At 41.1% G+C, this 22,746-nt stretch overlaps 1 protein-coding gene across 1 annotated transcript in view; it reads right to left on the bottom strand.

Moving 5' to 3' along the window:
• The window catches only part of fmn2b (formin 2b), a 479,925-nt gene extending 471,060 nt beyond the window's left edge, over positions 1-8,865 (bottom strand). The window contains exon 1 of the mRNA XM_087990994.1: positions 8,709-8,865. The gene's annotated coding sequence lies outside the window, so the exon portion shown is untranslated. The remainder of the gene's footprint in view (positions 1-8,708) is intronic.
• Between the last annotated feature and the right edge of the window lie 13,881 nt (positions 8,866-22,746).

Here is a 22,746-nt window from a genome sequence, read left to right as displayed (position 1 = left end):
AATGCTGGGACACATGCAGCTACAGTAATGTTTGGCCCCATGTATGGTATTAGAAAAGACTTTGTTTTTGCAGAGACTTCAAGACAAAGGAGTCAGTCAGAAAATGTTGTCAAATTGTTGCATGATTGCATCAACGTACAGGACAAATTGGAGTCTGTACTGATGGGAGCAGTAGGAACAAATAAGACTTATTTTATTCAGGAACTTGTGGATAAACAAAAACAAAGCTGTGACTCTTCACCACGGACACTTGGCTCTTGCTGAAAAAGACATCAGACCAGCTCATTATTGATTCTTATTATTTTTACTAACAGTCTCCAAGTATCCTGCTACATTTTGAGAGCAAGCAGATACAGAGCCCATTTCAACAATGAGAGGTCATTGACCCAAAGTGTGAACATTTTCCTCCTAGATGCTGTTTCACTGTGAATAATTCCAGCATTTTTTTTTATTTCAGTTTTCAGCAGCTGCAACATTTTGCTTTCGTACTTGAATTCAAAATCAAGTCAAGAAAGGCTCAGCCGCTACAAAAGTTACATTTCTCAAGTTGATCACTGCTACTGGCCAAAGTCAGAATAACCCTGGAACTGATAGATATCCACAAAATTGAGAGAGGTATAGGGGAAGTGTCTCTGACTACCCACCTTCCCAAGGTGGAAAGGTCAACAGGAGGGTGCAGATTTAAAAAGTGAGAAGGGTAAAATTTGAAAAAGGGAGAAGTGAGGGGAAAAGTTTTCACACAGAAGGGTGGTGAGTGCCTGGAATACACGGCCAATGAAAGAGATGGAAGCAAGTACCTTAGCAACATTTAAGGTGTATCTTAATGGGCACATGCATGGGAGGCAAACAAAGGATTAGAAACTTTACATGGGCAATAAGTACAAGGTCTAAATTAGGATTAGAATCAGGGAAGGCTTGATGGGCCATTGGGTCTTTTGTGTGCTGCATTGAATTTTTTGTACTGTGCAAGTTATATAATGGCTACAGCCATCACTCTAAAACAACCTTATGGTCATTTTTTTTTTACTGTAATGCATTTGGATTTTATAATGTTTTGCTCATCTCAGTAAACTATGTTATATATTGTTTAAGAGCAAAGATGATGGACAGTAGAGGCACCTAACTCTGGATAATATCTAAAAAGGAAGTAACTTGCTTGACTATCCAGGTCCAAACAAGCTCCATCTGGAGATAAAAGCAGCCAGAGAGTTTAGCAGTTTTCTCACACCAAGGCACACTTAGCAAACTCTTACCTATTGCTTATGAATACTGACTAGGGTGATAATGATTTACAACCCAAATGACAGACCTGTTAGCTACCGTCAGGTAAACCACATTTTACTTTTGGAGGTGAATGTATCACAGCATGAAGAGGGAACTAAAATTACAGCTCTCCGTGAACCAAGTAAACCAGCACAAGGGTTTGACATTAGCTATAATGTCAATTTTATTTCTAAAAAAAAAGGAAGATTGTTCAATTTACACAAAAATTACTCAGTGAATCGTATACACTTCAAATGTTTCATTTTAACCCAAGTTGTGTACTCATTTTAAAATGTTAACATTTAAACGTCTTATTACTTTTATTGTCATGAACAAATGGTATAGGAAAGGGCCCAGAACATGAGGCTGCATTAACCAATTGGCATCACCATGCTCATTTCAGACTACATCTTTTTAAAAGAAACTTGCAAGCTGAAAGAACTTTAATAAATATAATGGTGCAGCTATCTTCAAACTCAAACAATCAGGGCTGACATCAAACATACACTACTTCATGCGATTAAACAAATTCATCCCAACATACCAGAGTAATATTCAAGCCATAGAAATAGCTGATATGACACCTAGTGTTCATTATTTACATTACAACCATTTTACTGGAGAAATGCCCCCACAATTGAAAGCATTCCCAAATATTACAACAAGTGACTAAGCCTATTCTTCAAAATCAAACTGAAAATGTAAACACTAAAAAGTGAGGTAGCACTTTTCCAAGTGGTTTATTTCTTGAGCTAACCTTCCCTCTCTTCTACATTCCCACCAAAGAATATACAGTTTTACAAATCAGAGATTCAAATAATGCCAGCAAATAGAAACTGGTGATAAAAGACAAAAACATTCTGAAACACCCTCAGGATCGTAAGCAAGCTATACACTTCAAATGTTTAGAACTTAAGCGGTTAGTAAATCTTAAAATCGTCCTGATATTCCAGGAAAAATATTGTCATGAGCCCATATAGAAACATGCTGAAAATATTGGAACCCATTCTCGTTCATAGAAGTTATCCAGGAAAAGCTAAGAAGCATTCATAGTCACCAAAACTTTTCAAATGATTTACCCTCAAATTCTTGAGTTTAAATATCAATTGTTCATATTTTATTCTTTAATGAATCCTCTAATCTGTATTAATTATACAGGCAATTCTTTTACATAGCGACTTATTTTAGGGCAGAAGAATCTCTCTCTAGTATATAGAGATTTTCCAATATATTGCAGATGCTGAGAAACAAGCTTCACAGCAATAAGCCCTACTCATAAGACAACCCTTTCCAATATTGCATTCTAAAAATTTCAACTCAACTTCAAGGCAGTTCAGAATGAGTAAAATTACAAACAGAAGGAAGCAATAGTCCAAGCTGTCATCACATGTAATTAAAGTTACAGTGGGAACAAAAAAAATGTAATTCTCTTATGTAAGAAGCTGTAGTACATGGGAAATGCTGGGAGATAAAATGACTTAAGGTGGAGGGGAGGGAAAAAAAGCAAGGTGATGACAAATTCAGACCGTGCCAAACCTGAGTTGAAAAAAAAAGTTCAAAGCCCCAAATTTTAGTTAGTATAGAAGGACACAAGCTGAAGTTTAATGAGAAACACAGAATCTCTTCTGGTTTGAGACTACATGCTGCATTGTTGACCTGCTGACTCATTCAATAAAGAATAATCCCCTTCATTGTTCACTACACCGACTGAATTTTTGTTGTGACAATTCTGAACACCCCACAATACCTGCCTCAATCCACCATCTCACTCCATCATACTAAAGTGCATACTAAAGAAACGTATAGTATTTCATCACCAGTAAAACAAAGGCTCTTCAACTCCTGCTTTGCTTGCACTGACAGTTCATCCCTCTAAACGTTATAGGTTCTGCTGAATCTTGTGCCCTCCACGAGAGCTGCATTAAAATTTCTATTTCCCTTCTGAACATAGCTTAACAACTCAGCACCTAGCAATACTAAACTGCTCCTTGTTTGCAAGACTTAATCCACTTTTATCCTGAACTTCACCTTTTAATCAATAAGCCAAAATCTTCAATCCTTCAGAAGAAACCAATCCATCCTAATGGCTTCAGTCTTTAAATCTACAAAGTCAAACTTGATTACTCAGGTTGAACAAATAGACAGAAAGCTTAAAAACATCTACAGTACTCATTTCTTATTTGTATTTCATTATATTAGTCACCTCTATTACTACCTCAGCCCCTTTGAAACTTAGTGACATTACTTCTCCCATACAAACATGTCCACTGTTAATCCATTTAGATCCCAACCACTTTGCATAAACTCATCCAAAACATCACTCTACATGTCTTTGCCTGTCCCAAGGCCTGCCTATTAATCCTGTTTGTACTTGTTTCCTGTTACACAATCCACAAAGCATTGCTTGATATCAAAGTCAAACTCTTCTACAGATCAGAACTTAGTGAAGTCTAGAGAATCGTAGAACACAGGTGATCAGCCAATATAACACATCTGAAATTCAGCTTCTTGAAAGAGTTATTCAGTCATTCCTACAGCCATTCTCTTTCCCTATGACTTGTTGAATTTTACTTTTGTGTATATATCCATTTCCTTTTCAAAAGGAAAGTTACTACTGCAATGAATTGGCTTCCATAGCCCATGAAGATCTGTTCAGCCCTATGCTCAAGTCATCCTTCTTCATATACTCCACAAGCAGTAGAAAGGTGTTCAGTCAAACTACTGCAAGCTTTTTCTCCAAAACATTAATCGTGATCTCAGCGAGTACCAGAAGTGTTCCTTCGCACTGGTTTTTAGTTAGTTAACATTTCCCCAGCTTGTTTCAGCTCACCCTCCCGTGAGTCATACTGTACCAAAAACACATAGTTGTGAATTGTCACCTTATGAAATCACATTGTTGATATTTCAAGCACAAAAGCCGTTCCTACTTATGAGTGACATACTCAGCTTTGCTGTTTACACCAATTTTAATCCATTGCACCTATACACAAAAAGAATCAAGATGACCTTATAGAGGTTTACAAAATTATGAGGGGTATGGATAGGGTAAACAGGCAAAGTCTTTTCCCTGGGTGGGGGAATTCAGAACTCGAGGACATAGGTTTAGGGTGAGAGGGGAAAGATATAAAAGAAACCAAAGGGGCAACTTTTTCACGTAGAGGGTGGTACGTGTATCGATTAAGCTGCCAGAAGAAGTGTTGGAGGCTGTTCCAATTGCAACATTTGAGAGGCATTTGGATGGATATATGAATAGGAAGGGTTTGGAGAGATATGGGCCAGGTGCTGGCAGGTGGGCCTAGACTGGGCTGGGATATCTAGTCGGCATGGAAGGGTTGGACCGAAGGGTCTGTTTCCATGCAGTACATCCCTATGACTATGACTCTATGTTCCATTCACTTTCCAAATTATCTGTATGCACATTATTGGCCTTTTCTTGTATGACAAGACAGTAAAACTACATCATTAACAGGCACCTATGCATTACAAAAATTAACCCAACTTGTACATTTAATTCATGAATTGAATGATCATTCCAGAAATTTACAGCCCAATGTAGAGCTAGCCAAATGCTTCCTATTGTTACTTTAAAAAGCTTGTTTGTATTTTAAAAATTCTGTAATTTACTCCTTTTGTTTCAGATTGCAGTCAATGTCATAGAAAGAAACATCAGAACAGAAATAAGCTGCTTTAAATGTTCAATCCTAGAAATAGAGAAGCTTCATAATAAGTCAAGAAGGGAGTGGGATCTCTAAACTATATCCCAAATATGTTCCATCACCCCTATTTGGAGAAAAATCCACAATTTGTAAATTACAGTCAGTAAGGCTTACACTACAGAATAGCTGTATTTATTCACCTTCTACTGTTACGGTTAGTAGTTCAGCATGAGTAGTCCATGATTAGTATTCACCACACTTCTCTCCAGGTCTAAAAAACACTGAAAATTTAGGTCTCATGAGATTAGATTTGTCAATGGCAATGAAGTTGTTCAACTAATCTCACCTGGAATTTATTTAGTAGTGAACAAGTACAATTAAAGGAAAACACATTCACACTGAGCTGAAATGGGGCAGTCTTTGGAATAACAAAATAAGCAATAAAGCTTACTTCAATGAGGTGCAGAACTTGTATTTATGGTGGCAATTTCAATTTTTAAAAATTATATTGAAATAAAACTGTTAGCTTGTAATGTGCTGCAACAAGCCTTTCTCCAAGATACATGCAGTGAAATGAATGGCCCTTCTCACAAATTAGCATTAACCTGAACAGCAAAGAACTCTAATCACATTTAATGTTGCTTCAGAGCATTGCTTTACTAAATCACCACTTCCAACTTTCTTAAACAGACATTTAGGATCAACTATGCCCTGAATATTACAACTAAGCTTATCAGTTCAGACAAGATAAACAATTGAAATGTACTCACCAATATATATTACTATTCACCATACATTTGCTTAATGTGAGTATACTCTCAACTAAACAAAGATGAATTTAAGTAGTTTTTTTCATTAAAGAGAATCATACTGAGACAAGATTACTACTAAGCAATGACATATCATTTGTGTGAACTAATTAGGAGGAAAAACTGAGTGAGGTTATTTAAAGTGTGTCCTTTGACAGAGGCAGGGCTGTGTTGAATAAAACTTGTAAGAGGAGGAGCATTACAGGAAAGAGGCTTCAGTATGAATTACAGTGAAGGATTGGTTTTGCATGTAAGATCTCTAAAAGTGAGTCTGCTTATAAAAGGATACTTTAAATAAACATCAAACTGTTAGAAACTTGTAACAAAATACAAGCCAATTTGCAATTTCCTCCAGCAGCTTGTTTCAATTTTTACCTTTAAGATACCTTCAGTCACATCAGTGATAATTGTGTTGGAGCTAACAGCAATTCTTTCAATAGTATTGATTTTGCCATTACATCTACACCTTCACAATTAACTTTTCATCAATAGATCTGCCAAGTTATTTCCATTTTAGCTTGATCCAAAAAGACCTGATTTCATCCATATCGATTTTTAGAGTAATCTCCAGTTTGTGAATCAGATCGATCCCATTCACAGTACACGATAACAAAGTGAGCTTGGCATTAAAGAACTCACAAATCCTATTCATTTAGCTGATCGCCTCTTTGCTTTAACTTTTCTTATAAGTTTGTGTCCATCTCAATGCTAAGCTCATTATGGCAGCCATACATACATCCGTCAGAAAGACGAATGATTTTCTGTCATTTTTAATAAAAAGACCTGATAGGGCAAATTAGAAAAAACATGGACATAGATTGAAAATGAGAATTCACATGGTGAAGATAATACTCTATCTATTTTCTGTGTAGCAGGTATAGGTTCTGATGAAAGTCATCAATAGTGAGGGAAAAGAATTATGTTTTGCCATCTGAAACCAGAAATTAGATTCCATCTGCTGAGTCACTCTTTTCCAGTAGCTATTAATATATACTTTCCTTTGTCACTGCAACATTTAACATTTGAGCTGAGAAATAACATGCAGTTTATTATGACTTTAATGTTGTTCTTTGAGAACAATGCTCACATTCTAAATTCGGCCTCAGAAAATGTTTCAACAAGCTAAGCATGTATTTGAAGTGAGGTTCTTAAAATAATCTTAGATTGGTAGTCCAGAAACTAAACATTGCTAAATGGAGATAAGAAATCAAATCCTTTCATTTTTTTTGCTCATCAGGGCATTATTGAAGAAGGGTCACTGGACCCGAAATGTAAACTCTGCTTTACCTCCACAGATGTTGCCAGATCTGCTGAGATTTTCCAGCAATTTCTGATTTTCTAGGGCATTGTTAGTTCTGAGATCAGGCAGGTAGACTATGACTTTCAAGATTCTCAACCAGCCTGTACTTGTAAGCCTTAAAATGTCATAGCCACTATTAGATGTGATTCTGCTGTTGGACATCATTTAATGTGACTGTGCTAAGAATTATACTGGGAACCAATTTAAGATTATAATGCTGTTTCACGTGAAGTGACATATACTATTACATAGGACCCTGTTTTTTGATTAGATTCCCTACAGTGTAGAAACAGGCCCTTCAGCCCAACAAGTCCACACCTACCCTCCAAAGAGCAACCCACCCAGAGCCATTCCCCCACATTCACCCCACATGCACTGAACACTACGGGCAATTTAAGCATGGCCAATTCACCAAACCTGCACATCGTTGGACTGTGGGAGGAAACCGGAGCACCCGGAGGAAACCCACGAAGACACAGAGAGAATGTGAAAACTCCAGACAGATAGTTGCCCAAGGGGTGAATTGAACCCGGGTCCCTGGCGACGTGAGGCAGCAATACTAACCACTGAGCCACCATGCCGCCCGAAAATGAATTAATCCATCCATTGCACCTCTCTTGTTGAACAGAAAAGGATCATGGAGACTATCAATCTCTGCTGCGTTCCCATGGCAACACCCCAACCAATCAAGGTCTACTGCCAAGTCCAAGAACAAATGTTGACAGTTAACTGTTCCTGTTGCTTCTCCAGGATCACAATGGCACACAATCTCTTCATGTTATATAAATTAGTGCCTCTTTTACTGAGTCTGTTTCTTGCATTGAGTCCTGATTAGTGCAAGATAGAAAGTTTTAAGTTCTTGTTTCCTTTTAGCAAATAATCTTTGTGATATTTTTGTGACCAGGAGGATTTGGACATTTGATGCTCCAGACCCATTTTGTGTATACTTCAGTACCTTAGCTCAATGCTATTGTCACCCAAAGTCCCTGGATGCATATATTGCAATAGGGATCCCCGATTAGTGATCAGGACTGTAGCGGGAATGGTGACTGAGTCCACTCACAGTCATCTACTAGCTTTGATTTGGAGAGGCTATCTCAATGCAGCTCAGGCAAAGATCAAACTTTCCTAATTTAGATGGCTAGGAGAAAGTGAGGACTGCAGATGCTGGAGATCAGAGCTGAAAATGTGTTGCTGGAAAAGCGCAGCAGGTCAGGCAGCATCCAAGGAGCAGGAGAATCGACGTTTCGGGCATGAGCCCTTCTTCAAAATTCTCCCGATTCCTGAAGAAGGGCTCATGCCCGAAACGTCGATTCTCCTGCTCCTTGGATGCTGCCTGACCTGCTGCGCTTTTCCAGCAACACATTTTCAGCTCTAATGTAGATGGCTGAATAAGATACAGAATGATCTATTTATTGCTGAGCTACTGAGGGGCACCAGATCCTATCTTGCTTTTGTAAGACCAAAATCACATTTGTAAACAGCAATTGACGAATATATATTATATATGCTATGGAAATAATCTCTGTTAGACCAGTGGCATCACTATTTTGAGTACACGAAGTAAATAACAGGTGTGAATTTTTGCACCATCACTAAGGTTTACAGTAATATCTTAATCCAAACATTTGCAGCTTTAGGATTTTATTCACATCATCTGTTATCAATATATCTATTTACCTATCTCTTGTATTTCCTCCTCAAATGCTTTATTTGGTGATCAGCAGTGATTTGCTCTCAGGCGCTCTGCCAAAGATCTTGGAATCAGATGTTCCAGAGGTTAGAACCACCTCAATCACTCAGTATTTGCTCTTGGATTTTTTTCCTCTTTACAATTCTTCAATGGCTTGTCGAAGATTCAAAATCCAACATGAGAAGAGTTAGAGCAGTAAGCAAGCCCTCTACCTCTTTGTTCCTTAGGTCTACTGTGCACTATTTTTAACGGGCGTGGGTGTAGTGGTGCTGTATTCGCTTAAGAACAGAAATCCAATTGGATATGAGTAAACTAAATATTCGAACATACAGGAGATGCTGTATATTACATGACTTTTACTCTAGGTGATGCTATAACATTGCTTTTGCAGAGCATTGCAATTTTTATATATTACATCGCTATATTTCATGCAAGTTAAAATCTACATACGTATAAGAAATATTCAAAGCAATGAATATAGGAGAATTTCATGGTATATTTATCAAAGGGAATTGCTATTTTTCACTCTCTTTTTCTGCAGGCAAAAACAGTGCATAGCGCACAATACAGGAGCAAGATCAGGAAGGAACACCCAATAGCCTGAACCTGTCTGAGCTGCTATAGTGAAGTATTGAGATTCATAACAGTGAGAGAAGAGTGAGTTAGATATTTCAAGTCCAGGGGCATGTCTGATCAATGTTTGTGAGGATTACGTAGACCCCTTCATTTACCTCAGACACACCTATATTGAACATTAAGTGACACTGTAATGCCTGCCTTCTGTTAACCTTCAAATTGTCAGTCCTGCACCAACTTTGCTCACTTTTATTTTCACTCGAGGACATTCTCATCAACAGGACTGGGAACAGGGAACACTAAAGAAGGGATTTCCAAACTATGGGTCATGACCTCCAGAGGGGTCACAAGACAAGCAATTAGGATCACTCTGGTAGAGTCCAGCCAGGATACCTCAAACCTGATGGAGCTATGGTAAAGGTGATTGGAAGTATCTCTACATCTAAGAGGTCCAGGTTCAAGTCACACTTGCTCCAGAAGTGTGCAATGACATAGAGTCATAGAGATGTACAGCATGGAAACAGACCCTTCGGTCCAACCTGGCCATGCCGACCAGATATCCCAACCCAATCTAGTCCCACCTGCCAGTACCCAGCCCATATCCCTCCAAACCCTTCCTATTCATATACTCATCCAAATGTCTTTTAAATGTTGCAACCTCCACCACTTCTTCTGGCAGCTCATTCTATACACGTACCACCTTCTGTGTGAAAAACTGGCCCCTTAGGTCTCTTATATCTTTCCGCTCACCTTAAACCCATGCCCTCTAGTTCCGAACTCCCCCATCCCAGGGAAAAGACTTTGTCTATTTACCCTATTCATGCCCCACATAATTTTGTAAACATCTTCCGACGCTCCAGGGAAAACAGCCCCAGCCTGTTCAGCGTCTCCCTATAGCTCAAATCCTCCAACCCCGGCAACATCTTTGTAAATCTTTTCTGAACCCTTTCAAGTTTCACAACATCTTTCCGATAGGAAGGAGACAAGAATTGCACACAATATTCCAACAGTGGTCTAACCAATTTCCTGTACAGCTGCAACATGATCTCCCAACTCCTGTACTCAATCCTCTGACCAATAAAGGAAAGCATACCAAACGCCGCCTTCATTATCCTACCTACCTGTGACCCCACTTTCAAGGAGCTAGGGACATGCACTCCAAGGTCTCTTTGTTCAGCAACACTCCCTAGGACCGTACCATTAATGTATAAGTCCTGCTAAGATTTGCTTTCCCAAAATGCAGCACCATCGCATTTATCTGAATTAAACTCCATCTGCCACTTCTCAGCCCATTGGTCCATCTGGTCCAGATCCTGTTGTAATCTGAGGTAACCCTCTTCGCTGTCCACTACACCTCCAATTTTGGTGTCATCTGCAAACTTACTAACTATACCTCTTATGCTCACATCCAAATCATTGACATAACAAGTTTATTTTTTTTAAATTAAGGGATAATTAGGTAAGAACTAAATGTATAAATATATGAAGCAAGTAATAGGTGTTATTGAAGTCTGAAACACAAACAGGAATTGCTGGGAAAGCTCAGGAGTTCTGGCAGCATCTGTGGAGATAAATCAGAGTTAACGTTTTGGGACGAGTGACCCTTCCTCAGAATCTAGTGCTGGGTGAAAACAAAATGCTGGGGGGTGGGGTAGAGAAGTGGGGGGGGGGTTTCCAAGATGGCGGCGATCTGAAAGGTTTGCCCTGCTGAGCTCCGCACCACAGCTCAGGCAAAGTGGTGCTTTTGCCCTCCTCAGCTAAGTTATTTCGGAAAAATTTGATAGTTAAACAGTTGTGGAATGGTTATAAACCTTTTTTGTGGCAAGTGAAGATGACGAAAGGTAAATGTTCAACTAGGTCCTAAGACATGGGACATTCCCCAGCAGGATTGGGCATGCTCATGACTGTGTCTGTGACCGCAGCTACAGTCTCCTTTGCAATTTTGTTGGAACCACTTACCCAACACGATCTGGGCTACAGAGTTCATGAAGCTCCGGGAAATGATTGAGGGGTTGATCAAGGAGAGTCACACTAGGCTGGAGCCGATTGTGACCATGCTGCACAAACACAAGCAGTAGGTGGAAGGGCTCAGAAAGTCAAATGGTGGACTGCAACATCAGAGACCATGATCGAGTCCTCAACACACCAGATCCAGGCCCTCGAGAAACAGGTCAACAGAGCTCACCAGGTTGTGGTTCGCAGGCCCAATTCGGACCAGCGCCCCTGCCCAGTCCTAGTGTGATTCCAATGCTACAGAGACAAGCAGAGATGAATGGAAACTTCCGGAATGCAGGGGAATGATCCACAGGCCTTAATTTACAAATATCCAGGACTTTTCTGCTACCATGATACATAAATAGAAGTTGTTTGATGAGGTGAAGAGAAGACTGAGGGACCTCGGTATTCAGTACTCTGTAAGGTACCCTGTGGTGCTTTGTTTTTCTCATGATGGGTCTGGATATACATTTGATTATTCGGATAAAGCTAAAAACTTTCTAGACACTTTAAAATAGACTGGATAGGTCTAAAGGATATGGACAATAATGTTTTCTTTTTTTGTTGTTCTTCTCTCTTTTTCTTAAAGAAAGTTGTTGGATTTTTTTCCGATGTTAATTGGGGTTAATGTATAGTTGAGGATGGGAAAATGCTCGCTTTTAACTTCTTTGTTAATGTTCTGATTTTTCTTTCTTTTGCCTGAGTGTGGGGTGTGGCTCAATCTGGAAGAGTTATGGAGGTGTATGAGACATGTGTAAGTGCCCCCTGTGGGCAGGGGGTTGAGTCCCTCATTCAGTGCCTTTTGTATTTTGTATTTGGTTTAGTTTGTTGGTTTTTGTAGATGTACTTTATGGAAGTTCCGTTAGTTTTTTAGGTGCAGTAATTTTAGTGTGTGTAATTTTTAGGCTCCATGAGTGTTTTTCCATTTATACTCAGCAATTTGTCAGTCGAATTCTTCCTCACAGGAGTTCAAAGGTTGCTGTGGGGGTTCATGGCTAATTGTGCTCTCAAATGGTGTACCTGGAATATTAAAGGGAGCCACTCGCTGGTCAAAAGGGAAAAGGTACTTTCAAGTCTTAAAAAGGAAAGGGTTGATATTGCCCTATTGCAGGTAACTCACCTTGATGATAAGGAGCATCTGAAATTAAAGCAGGGTGTGTTTGATAGAGTTTTTTTTCATCCTTCAATGCTAAGAGCAGGGGAGTGGCCATACTTGTTCCGAAGAATCTCCCTTTTAAGTTACTAGATCATATTAAAGATGAGTATGGGCTGTTCATAATTCTTAAAGCCTCAATATACGGTGAAGAGTATGGTATTTTGAATGTTTATTGTCCTCTAGTGCACCCCCTTAAATTCCTGATAGATGCATTCTCCAAATTGATCGCCCTTGCGTCGCAGAATATTGATGCAGGGCGAGATTTTAACTGTCTTATGGATCCCATGGTGGATAGAATGCCCAAAGGCCCCCCAAAACCTTCTCTGCAATCTAAGCAACTAATTGATTTATGGGTGGAATTGGGGCTAGTGGATGTTTGGAGGCGTCTCCACTCTGTGGGTAGGGACATTACATTGTTTTCTTATATTTTACAAGTGTCAGGCAAGGATTGATCTTTTCCTAACCTCCATAATTTTGTTTGGATTTGGTGATGCCCTGCAGAATTGGGAATATTATCATTTCTGATCACAGAGCAGTATAATTAGTGGTCAAGATTAAGGGCAATGTAACAGGTTTATGGCACTGGCGAATGGATCCCTTTATTCTCAAGGACAGTAAGTTCATTGAGTATTTCTCTAATGAGTTTAAAGCATTCTTGGCCATCAATTCGGATACGGCAAGTAATCCGTCTATTCACTGGGAGACTGCCAAGGTTTATGCTCGTGGGATAATTATCTCTTACTCTGCCAGTCGGAAGCAACATAAGGGAGTGCAGCAGCACCTGCTCGAGGCATGACTGAAGGCAACCGAGACAGTATATTTTGACAGGCCTCAATCAGGGAAGGAACTGGGATTCTTACTTATGATTCTAAAAAGATCAATGCTGCATTTTGGAGGCTTTACTCCAAACCGTACCAGTCAGAACACTGTGAGAATAGATGGGATAAGATGGAGTCCTTTTTTAAGAACCTGGATCTGCCAGGCGTGACCTCTGAACAGGCATCTCTCCTTAATTCCCCTTTAACAGTGCAAGAAATATAAGAGGCGGTGAAACAACTTCAAAATGGAAAGGAGGTTCTTTCTAGGGAAGGTGGGACCTCTATAAACAGGATGGTCTACACCTGAACCTGAGGGGCACCAGTATCCTTGGTGGGAGGTTTGCTAGTGCTCATGGGGGGGGGTTAAACTAACTCTGCAGGGGCATGGGAACCTAGACTGTAGCTTTAGGGTGTAGGACCTGGAGTCTAGGGAGGTTAGGAACATGGCATCAATCTCAAAGGAGGGTGCCTGTAAACAGGAAAGTGGCTTGAAGTGTGTATACTTCAATGCAAGAAGTATACAAAATAAGGTAGGTGAACTTGCAGCGTGGATTGGTACCTGGGACTTCGATGTTGTGGCTATTACAGAGACATGGGTAGAACAGGGACAGGATTGGCTGTTGCAGGTTCCAGGGTTTAAATGTTTTAGTAGGGTCAGAGGTGGGGGTAAAAGGTGTGGCATTGCTTGTCAAAGATCGTATTACAGCGGTGGAAAGGACGATGGATGAAGACTCGCCATCTGAGGTAGTTTGGGCTGAAGTTAGGAATAGGAAAGGTGAGGTCACCCAGTTAGGAGTTTTTTACAGGCCTCCTAATAGTCCTAGAAACGTAGAAGAAAGGATTGCGAGGATGATTCAGGAGAAGAGTGAAAGTAATAGGGTGGTTGTTATGGGGGACTTTAACTTTCCTGATATCAATTGGGAAAGCTATAGCTCTAGTTTGTTAGATGGGTCGGTGTTTGTCCAATGTGTGCAGGAGGGTTTCCTGACACAATATGTAGATAGGCCAACAAGAGGTGAGGCCATACTGGATTTGGTTCTGGGTAACGAACCAGGCCAGGTGTTAGAATTAGGGGTAGGTGAGCACTTTGGGGACAGTGACCACAATTCGGTGACTTTTACTCTAGTGATGGAGGGGGATAAGTGTGCACTGCAGGGCAAGAGTTATAGCTGGGGGCAGGGAAATTATGATGCGGTGAGGCATGACTTAGGATGCGTGGCTTGGAAAAGTAGGCTTCAAGGCAAGGGCGTAATTGATATGTGGAGCTTGTTCAAGGAGCAACTATTGAGTGTCCTTGATAAGTATGTACCTGTCAGGCAGGGAGGAAAGGGTCGTGTGAGGGTGCTGTGGTTTAATAAGGAATTGGAATCCCTTGTTAAACGGAAGAGGGCGGCCTATGTAAAGATGAGGCGTGAAGGTTCAATTGGGGCGATTGAGAGTTATAAGGTAGCCAGGAAGGATCTGAAGAGAGAGCTCAGAGCAGCAAGGAGGGGACATGAAAGGTCCTTAGTTGGTAGGATTAGGGAAAACCCTAAGGCTTTCTATAGGTATGTCAGGAATAAAAGAATGACTAGGGTAGGAATAGGTCCAGTCAAGGATAGTAGTGGGAAGTTGCGTGTGGAGGCTGAAGAGATCGGGGAGACACTGAATGAATACTTTTCATCAGTATTCACTCAGGAACAGGACATTGTTGCCGATGTGAATACTGAGTCACAATTAAGTAGAATGAATGGCTTTGAGGTATGTAGGGAAGAGGTGTTGGAAATTCTGGAAAGGGTGAAAATAGAAAAGTCCCCTGGGCCTGATGGCATTTATCCTAGGATTCTCTGGGAAGCAAGGGAGGAGATTGCAGACCCATTGGCCTTGATTTTTATGTCCTCGTTGTCTACAGGAGTAGTGCCAGAAGACTGGAGGCTAGCAAATGTGGTTCCCTTGTTCAAGAAGGAGAGTAGGGATAACCTTAGTAACTATAGGCCAGTGAGACTCACTTCTGTTGTGGGCAAAGTCTTAGAGAGAATTGTAAGGGATAGGATTTATGAACATCTGGATAGGAATAATGTGATCAAGGATAGTCAGCATGGTTTTGTGAAGGGCAGGTCGTGCCCCACAAACCTTATTGAATTCTTTGAGAAGGTGACTAAGGAGGTGGACGAGGGGAAAGCAGTAGATGTGGTGTATATGGATTTTAGTAAGGCGTTTGATAAGGTTCCCCATGGTAGGCTACTTTAAAAAATACGGAGGTATGGCATTGAGGGTGAGTTGGAGGTTTGGATTAGGAATTGGCTGGATGGAAGAAGACAGAGGGTAGTAGTTGATGGTAAAGGTTCATCTTGGAGTGCCGTTACTAGCGGTGTTCCGCAAGGATCTGTTTTGGGACCATTGCTGTTTGTCATTTTTATAAATGACCTGGAGGAGGGGCTAGAAGGTTGGGTGAGCAAGTTTGCGGATGATACGAAAGTCGGAGGAGTTGTTGACAGTGAGGAAGGATGTGGCAGGTTACAGCGGGATATAGATAAGCTGCAGAACTGGGCAGAAAGGTGGCAAATGGAGTTCAATGTAGCTAAGTGTGTGCTGATTCACTTTGGTAAGAGTAACAAAAAGATGGGGTACTGGGCTAATGGTCGGATACTTGGTAGTGTGGATGAGCAGAGGGATCTTGGTGTCCATGTACACAGATCTTTGAAAGTTGTCATCCAAGGAAATAGTGCGGTGAAGAAGGCATATGGCGTACTGGCTTTTATTGGTAGAGGAATTGAGTTCCGGAGTCCTGAGATCATGTTGCAGTTGTATAAGACTCTGGTGCGGTCGCATCTGGAGTACTGTGTGCAGTTTTGGTCGCCATACTATAGGAAGGATGTGGAGGCACTGGAACGGGTGCAGAGGAGGTTTACCAGGATGTTGCCTGGTATGGTAGGAAGATCGTATGAGGAAAGGCTGAGGCACTTGGGGTTGCTTTCATTGGAGAAAAGAAGGTTTAGGGGTGACTTGATAGAGGTGTACAAGATGATTAGGGGTTTAGATAGGGTTGACCGTGAGAACCTTTTTCCACGTATGGAGTCAGCTATTATGAGGGGGCATAGCTTTAAATTAAGGGGTGGTAGTTATAGGACAGATGTTAGGGGTAGGTTCTTTACTCAGTGAGTCGTGAGTTCATGGAATGCCCTGCCAGTAGCAGTGGTGGACTCTCCCTCTTTATGGGCATTTAAGTGGGCATTGGATAGGCATATGGAGGATAGTGGGCTAGTGTAGGTTAGGTGGGCTTGGATCGGCGCAACATCGAGGGCCAAAGGGCCTGTACTGCGTTGTATTCTTCTATGTTCTATGTTCTATGAAGTCTAATATCCTGGTTAGGTCGAGTAGCCCTTACTAAAATGAATGTCCTTCCTCATTTGCTATACCTATGCGAATGCTTCCTTTGATTTTTTTTCCCAGCCAAATATTTAGGAGACTTAATGGCTGGTTTAGCTCTTTTACCTGGCCCTGATGGTCTTTCTAGTGAATTCCACAAAGAATTTATAAATAGATTGTCAGGGCCGATGTTGGACATGTACAACTACACGTACAGTCATGATTGCCTCCCACCATCCTTGAGAGAGAGACTAATATTAGATTAGATTACTTTACAGTGTGGAAACAGGCCCTTCGGCCCAACAAGTCCACACCGACCCGCCGAAGCGCAATCCACCCAGACCCATTCCCCTACATTTACCCCTGCACCTAACACTATGGGCAATTTAGCACGGCTAATATCTCTCTCTGCTTTCAGAAAGGGAAGATTCCAGATGACTGTGCTTCTCATAAGCCCATCTCGCTGCTAAATTCTGGTTTTAAAATTTTGTCCAAGACTCTCACATTAAGGCTAGAATCGTGTTGCTTTCCATTGTTGAAGAGGACCAGATGGGTTTTATAAAGGGCCTCGGATCCTCCAGCAGTGTCAGGAGATTACTTAATATGGTCCAAGCATATCAGCAGCAATCGGTTCAGGGATTAATGATCTCTTTAGATGCAGAGAAGGCATTTGCTTGATGAAGTAACCATATCTTTTTTACTCCCTGGACTGGTTTGGTCTAGGTGAAGTCTTTATTAAGTGGGTAAGGGTCCTTTGTAATGATCCACTGGTTGTGGTTCTCACCAATGGTCTGAGATCCAGTAATTTTAGTGTCTGTAGGGGTAGTTGGCAAGGTTGTCCCCTCTCACCTCTACTTTTTACATTGGTGATTGAACTGCTGGCAGAGGCTACCCATAAGAATCCTAATATAGCTGCCCGAGAAGTGGGATCAAAGGCACATAAGATCACATTAAATGTGAATGACTCTTTTATCTTTTTGTCGAACCCTGTAGTTTCTGTACCTCATTTGATATAATGTATTAATTTATTTGGTTTCTTTCCAGGCTATAAGATTAAGTTTTCAAATTCCTATGGGGGTGTCTTGGGGGAATATCTGATGATGAGGGTTAGTCACGGTTTCCCTTGAAGTGGTCATGGGGGTGGGGGGAGGGTTCTTTATTTAGATATTTTTGTTACTCTTGTCTGCGATCAGTTATTTAAGGCTAATTTTGTCCACTTGTTTGACAAGATTAAACAAGATCTTCAGAGATGAGAGGCCCTTCTAATATCCTGGTTAGGTCGAGTAGCCCTTACTAAAATGAATGTCCTTCCTCATTTGCTATACCTATGCAAATGCTTCCTTTGATTTTTTTTTTCCCAGCCAAATATTTAGGAGACTTAATGGCTGGTTTAGCTCTTTTACCTGGCAGTACAGGCGGCCCTTATTAAGCTCACCAAATTGCAATCACCCAAGGGCTGGGGGGCGGGGAGTTGACCTCCTGGGAATTAAAAGATATCAATTAAGTTCCCTCTTATTTTTTGTGAGTGACTGTGCTTGTGAGTACCCAGTGTCAATATGGTTGGACATTGAGGCTTTCCAGGCAAAGTGTCCTCTTATTAGCCTGTTGTTCTTAGATAAAATGAGAATAGTTGCAGAATACTGTTGTAATCCAATAATTATTAATACTGTTAAAGCATGGAGGGCAATGTGGTAGAGTGAGGGCAATATATCTAAAACTTCTTTTCTTATCCCTATAGTTGGTATGCTAGGGTTCCGGCCAGGGATAATGGACCCTGTGTTTAAACCCTGTCCAGCTAGGGGAGTTTCCTGTTTGGGTAACTTATTTGAGGGGGAAATAATTGATGTCCTTTGACCAAATAGGCCGCAAGTATGGATTATCTAGTAGAATCCATTTTCATTTTTTCCAGATTAGAGATTTTATTCAAAAATGAATTACGCTTTTGACCGATTCCTACAGATCTGATACAGAGAAGAGGGTGTTTCATGCCAAGAGCACTCGCTTAGTTAGCACTCCTTATCATCTGTTGGGGGTGGTTCCTCAGATGATATTGAGTGACTATATGAGATCTGAGAGAGAGCGAAGAGTTGAGGTCTCCTCTGCGACATGGAAAGATATTTGTGAAAATGCGAGAAAGATTTCAATCTGTAATAGGACCCATACCATGCAGTTGAAGGTTCTTCATTGGGTACATTGGGCCCCAGATAGTCTCTTGAAATGTAAAGTGTGAGTATCCTCAGTGTGCTCACAGTGTAAAATACGTACCGGTACTCTGATTTGTGCGTACTGGAGTACTGTGGTAGGAGTAATAGAGAGGTTTTGGGGAATGGAGTTCAGATGGATCCGATCTCTCTTCTCCTGTACCTGCCCAATTTATCTTCTTTAGATACTCATGGGAGAAAACCTTTTTTTAATATTCTTACTTTCTGCATGAGGAAAAACATTTTGATGTGTTGGGTGCTGGAAACCCAACTCTACCCACCCCCCCACTGCGCCCCCCGACCCATCAGGTTGGTATAAGATAACCATGAAACATATCCCCCTGGACGTTCTCACAAATATGGTGCACCAAAAAACTGAACTTTTTTGTCAGACATGGCAGCCCTTTTTGGATAATGTAGACACAGATTTGTCTTCCATTTTAATTAGGGGTTTTGGGTAGCCATGATGACCTGATTAGGTGAACCAGGTACCCCATGAGGAAGAATTTTGAATAAATGCGGGTGTAATATTCAGTGCTCTCAAAGGTCGGGAGCTATTGTTCATTGCGTTGAGCGGCAGGATTTATGTATTTATTACTTCTACTGGGCTGTTTATCGTGCATTCCAGATGAAGGGCTTTTGCCCAAAACGTCGATTCCCCTGCTCCTCGGATGCTGCCTGACCTGCTGTGCTTTTCCAGCACCACACTCTCGACTCTAAACTCCAGCATCTGCAGTCCTCACTTTCTCCTATCTTGCGTGACTATAATATTGTTTTATGTGTAGTTGTTCTTTATTTTTTTTTATATACAGTAGTGTTGTTGTTGGTTTAGAGTTTTGTAATTTTGTATTATAAAGAATAATCTTTTTTCTCAAGTAAAAAATATGTAAAAAGGAAATGCTGCCTCTCTGTACCTACTTTGCTTTGTTGCAGCTCTACTGTCCCTGCTCAGACAGCTCCCCTTCCCTACCCTCACATCTCCTGTCACCTGCTCTCAAGCGCTCCCAAGGCTTTGACAACACCATCCCCAGCTCTCTCAGGCTCTGCTGCCACCTGGACTCACTACTCCGCCTCTCCGTTCTCACAACTCCATCTTCCACTTGTCATGTTCTACTCCAACCCCCTCATACCTCTGCCTCCAGCTCTCCCGCCTCTATAGACTCTCAGCTCTACCCCCCCCCCCCGCCAATCTGTCACAGCTGTAGCCCCCATTCGACACCAACACCCCTCCCGTTACACTGACCCAACCCTGCACTCTACGATCACAGTAAGTTTCAAACTTCAAAATGGGGTCACAGTGAGAGAAGGAGAAATGAGAAGCAATAGATACGAGAAGGAGAGTCTCATCAAACATGCACTTTGCATCCTCCAATCCTCCCAAGCACCAGCTCCGAGGTTTTCATTCTGAGTATTTTAGGTTAGAAGTTTCAAGAATCTGTACCCATGGCGATGTGCCCATTACAAATGAAAAGAAGAAGATAGTGGTGTTATGAAGCTGTGGGTGCACTGTACCTTTAAGAAAGGTAAAAGCTAGCAGAACTATGTGACAGCACCGAGTAGATACAATGTAGCATGTGATCCAGCAGTTCATGTAGTTGGTTGCCTGGAGACAAAAGCAGATTCGAATTAGGCCAATCAGTTTAACTTATACCCCTAAAAATACCAAATTCCAATCAAGTTTGAATTTAGTATATTGACAATCTTAAAAGCCAATGACACAATCTGAAGCTTTGGCGGTATAAGACTGGGAAAAATTGAACAATTGGGATGAGAACTGCCATCAGAGCAACAGATGTAACTGCTACTCAGAACTGTTTGAGAGGTACTTGTCTAGAGAACGAGCTTGCACAGAGAAAGACATTGACACTGACCTGGAGAGAAAATCTGCAAAGAGAAGATTTGACAGCTGGCTGTTTTCGAAATTTGGATTTTTCAGTAAATCTTAAAGTTTTATCTGACTAGTATTGTAGAAGGGAAAGGTAAAAGATAGGTTAGAGGAATGAGTTGTAAATAGTTGTTAGTTAATTATTCTCTGTATTACTTTAAGAAATGAAGTTGCTACTTTTACTTTAACTAGTTCTTGGCCTCTCGAATTTTCACAGACTACTGCACGGGATAAATCTTTTTTGTAATGCTGGTTTAAATTAAGCAGGAGGGTTAACCCCATGTCGTAACAGTCATGACACAGGAGGTGGCTCACTTGAATATGAAGTCATCTCCCAGTTGTGGAGGACTTTATTGGAGTGGCCTAGTTGTGAATAAAAGGCTGCTTGCCTCATGCTATGCACTAGAAGGCTTGTCACAATAGCTGAAAGTATGGAATGCCTCCTTCTATCTTGTGTGATGTGTTAAGTAAGACATCACTAATCAGCAGTGTACCTTGCAGAATGTAGCCAAGGACAATGCAGTATAGCTTCCATTTTGGGAGCTGATGCTTTGGTAGACATTGAAATGGCTGCCCCAACACTCTAAAATTTATAAGATGCGTGCATATCTTCCCATTCTTCTATCATCTATATGTCTAAACTTCAGAATTCCCTACCTGCAACCTCATTATATAGACTGTAGGGCTGAGGAAGTATCCTTACCTCCTCAAGGGGAGGTGGGATTGGGAAATTAATAGGAACATGGAAAGTGGAAAAGCAAAAGGTCATTCAGTCCATCAAACCTGCTCTTCTATTCTACCAGATCATGGCTAGTTTTCTGCTTCAGCATGTTGCCCTCTAGGATCCCCACTTCTCTTGATTACTAGCCATCTATCAACTTCTGACATGAACATTTTCAATGGCTGAGCCTCCACAGCTCCCTGGGATAGTGAATTCCAAAGATTTGCTGAGTCCTAAATGGCTTACCTCTTTTTCTGAGATGTATCTCCTGGTTGTAGACCCACTCTATCCAGAAATGTCTTTCCTCCTGTACCTGCCCTGTCCGGCCTGGTTTGTTGACACTCAAAGAATGATTGAAAGAAAACCCTGCTTCCCCAACATGTAAACCTGTGTGTTCAATCACACTGGAAAATGCACTAAACTTCATCACGTATCAAAAAATGTCGAATGGTGTAATTTGAAATGAATCCTGATCATGCTGAAGCAGTTAAGTTAAGCATATGGAAGTGATCATAATTTGTTATATTTGTGAAGGTAGCCATAGAGGCATCAAATGCAGTTCCCTACAGATTATGATATAAACACAAATGACCAGATCTTAGCATATATCTAAAAGCATTTTTTCCCAGCAGCTTCCCTCATCCCTCCCATTTCAACTGGATGCCACCTTTCCTTTGCATTATTCTCTGGTGCCTCTGCGTTGAATCTGCCGGGGCGACCTCTATGCCCATCCTACCAGGGTGACCTCTATGACCAACTCTGTGAAGAAAAACAAGGGATACTGTGCCAGTGGAGCAGAAGTATACAAGATGAGAAACAAAGAGTCATCAACATAAATGTAGCAACATTGCAGAAATAAGAGTGCAATAGAATTTAATTTAAAAGTATATAATGAAAAATGAAGATGAACAACTCAACTGCTCATCGAGATTCCTTTAATGGCACCTTCCCGAACCATTACCTCTATCTTCTAGGATGACAAGGCCAGCAGATACATAGGAACACCATCTGCAAGTTCCCCTCCAAGCCATGCATCATGCTGACATGGAATTCTATCATTGTGCTTTCACTATTCTTGGGTCAAGAACCTGTGGAACTCCCAGTCTCATAGAACACCCTCTGCTTGTCTGTTGTATTCTTGTGTCTGAACTTTGAAAACCTGGAGCTGGAGCAACAAGGTGACTCAGGATGACAAAGATCTACATCACCTCCACCATCTCTGGCTTGACATCATCAACATCAAAGAATTCAATAGCTGTCACGTCTTTTAGTGCATGGCTTAATGCCACAATGTGAGTTTGTGATGGATTGATTGAAAAGAAGGC

This window comes from Chiloscyllium plagiosum, unplaced genomic scaffold (assembly GCF_037043375.1).
Source record: "Chiloscyllium plagiosum isolate Xiang-an unplaced genomic scaffold, Cpla_swu_hap1 HiC_scaffold_10, whole genome shotgun sequence".
In the NCBI taxonomy this organism is placed as follows: domain Eukaryota; kingdom Metazoa; phylum Chordata; class Chondrichthyes; order Orectolobiformes; family Hemiscylliidae; genus Chiloscyllium; species Chiloscyllium plagiosum.
Note: the sequence above shows the minus strand (reverse complement) of the source record. Positions and strands in the feature narration are given on the sequence as shown.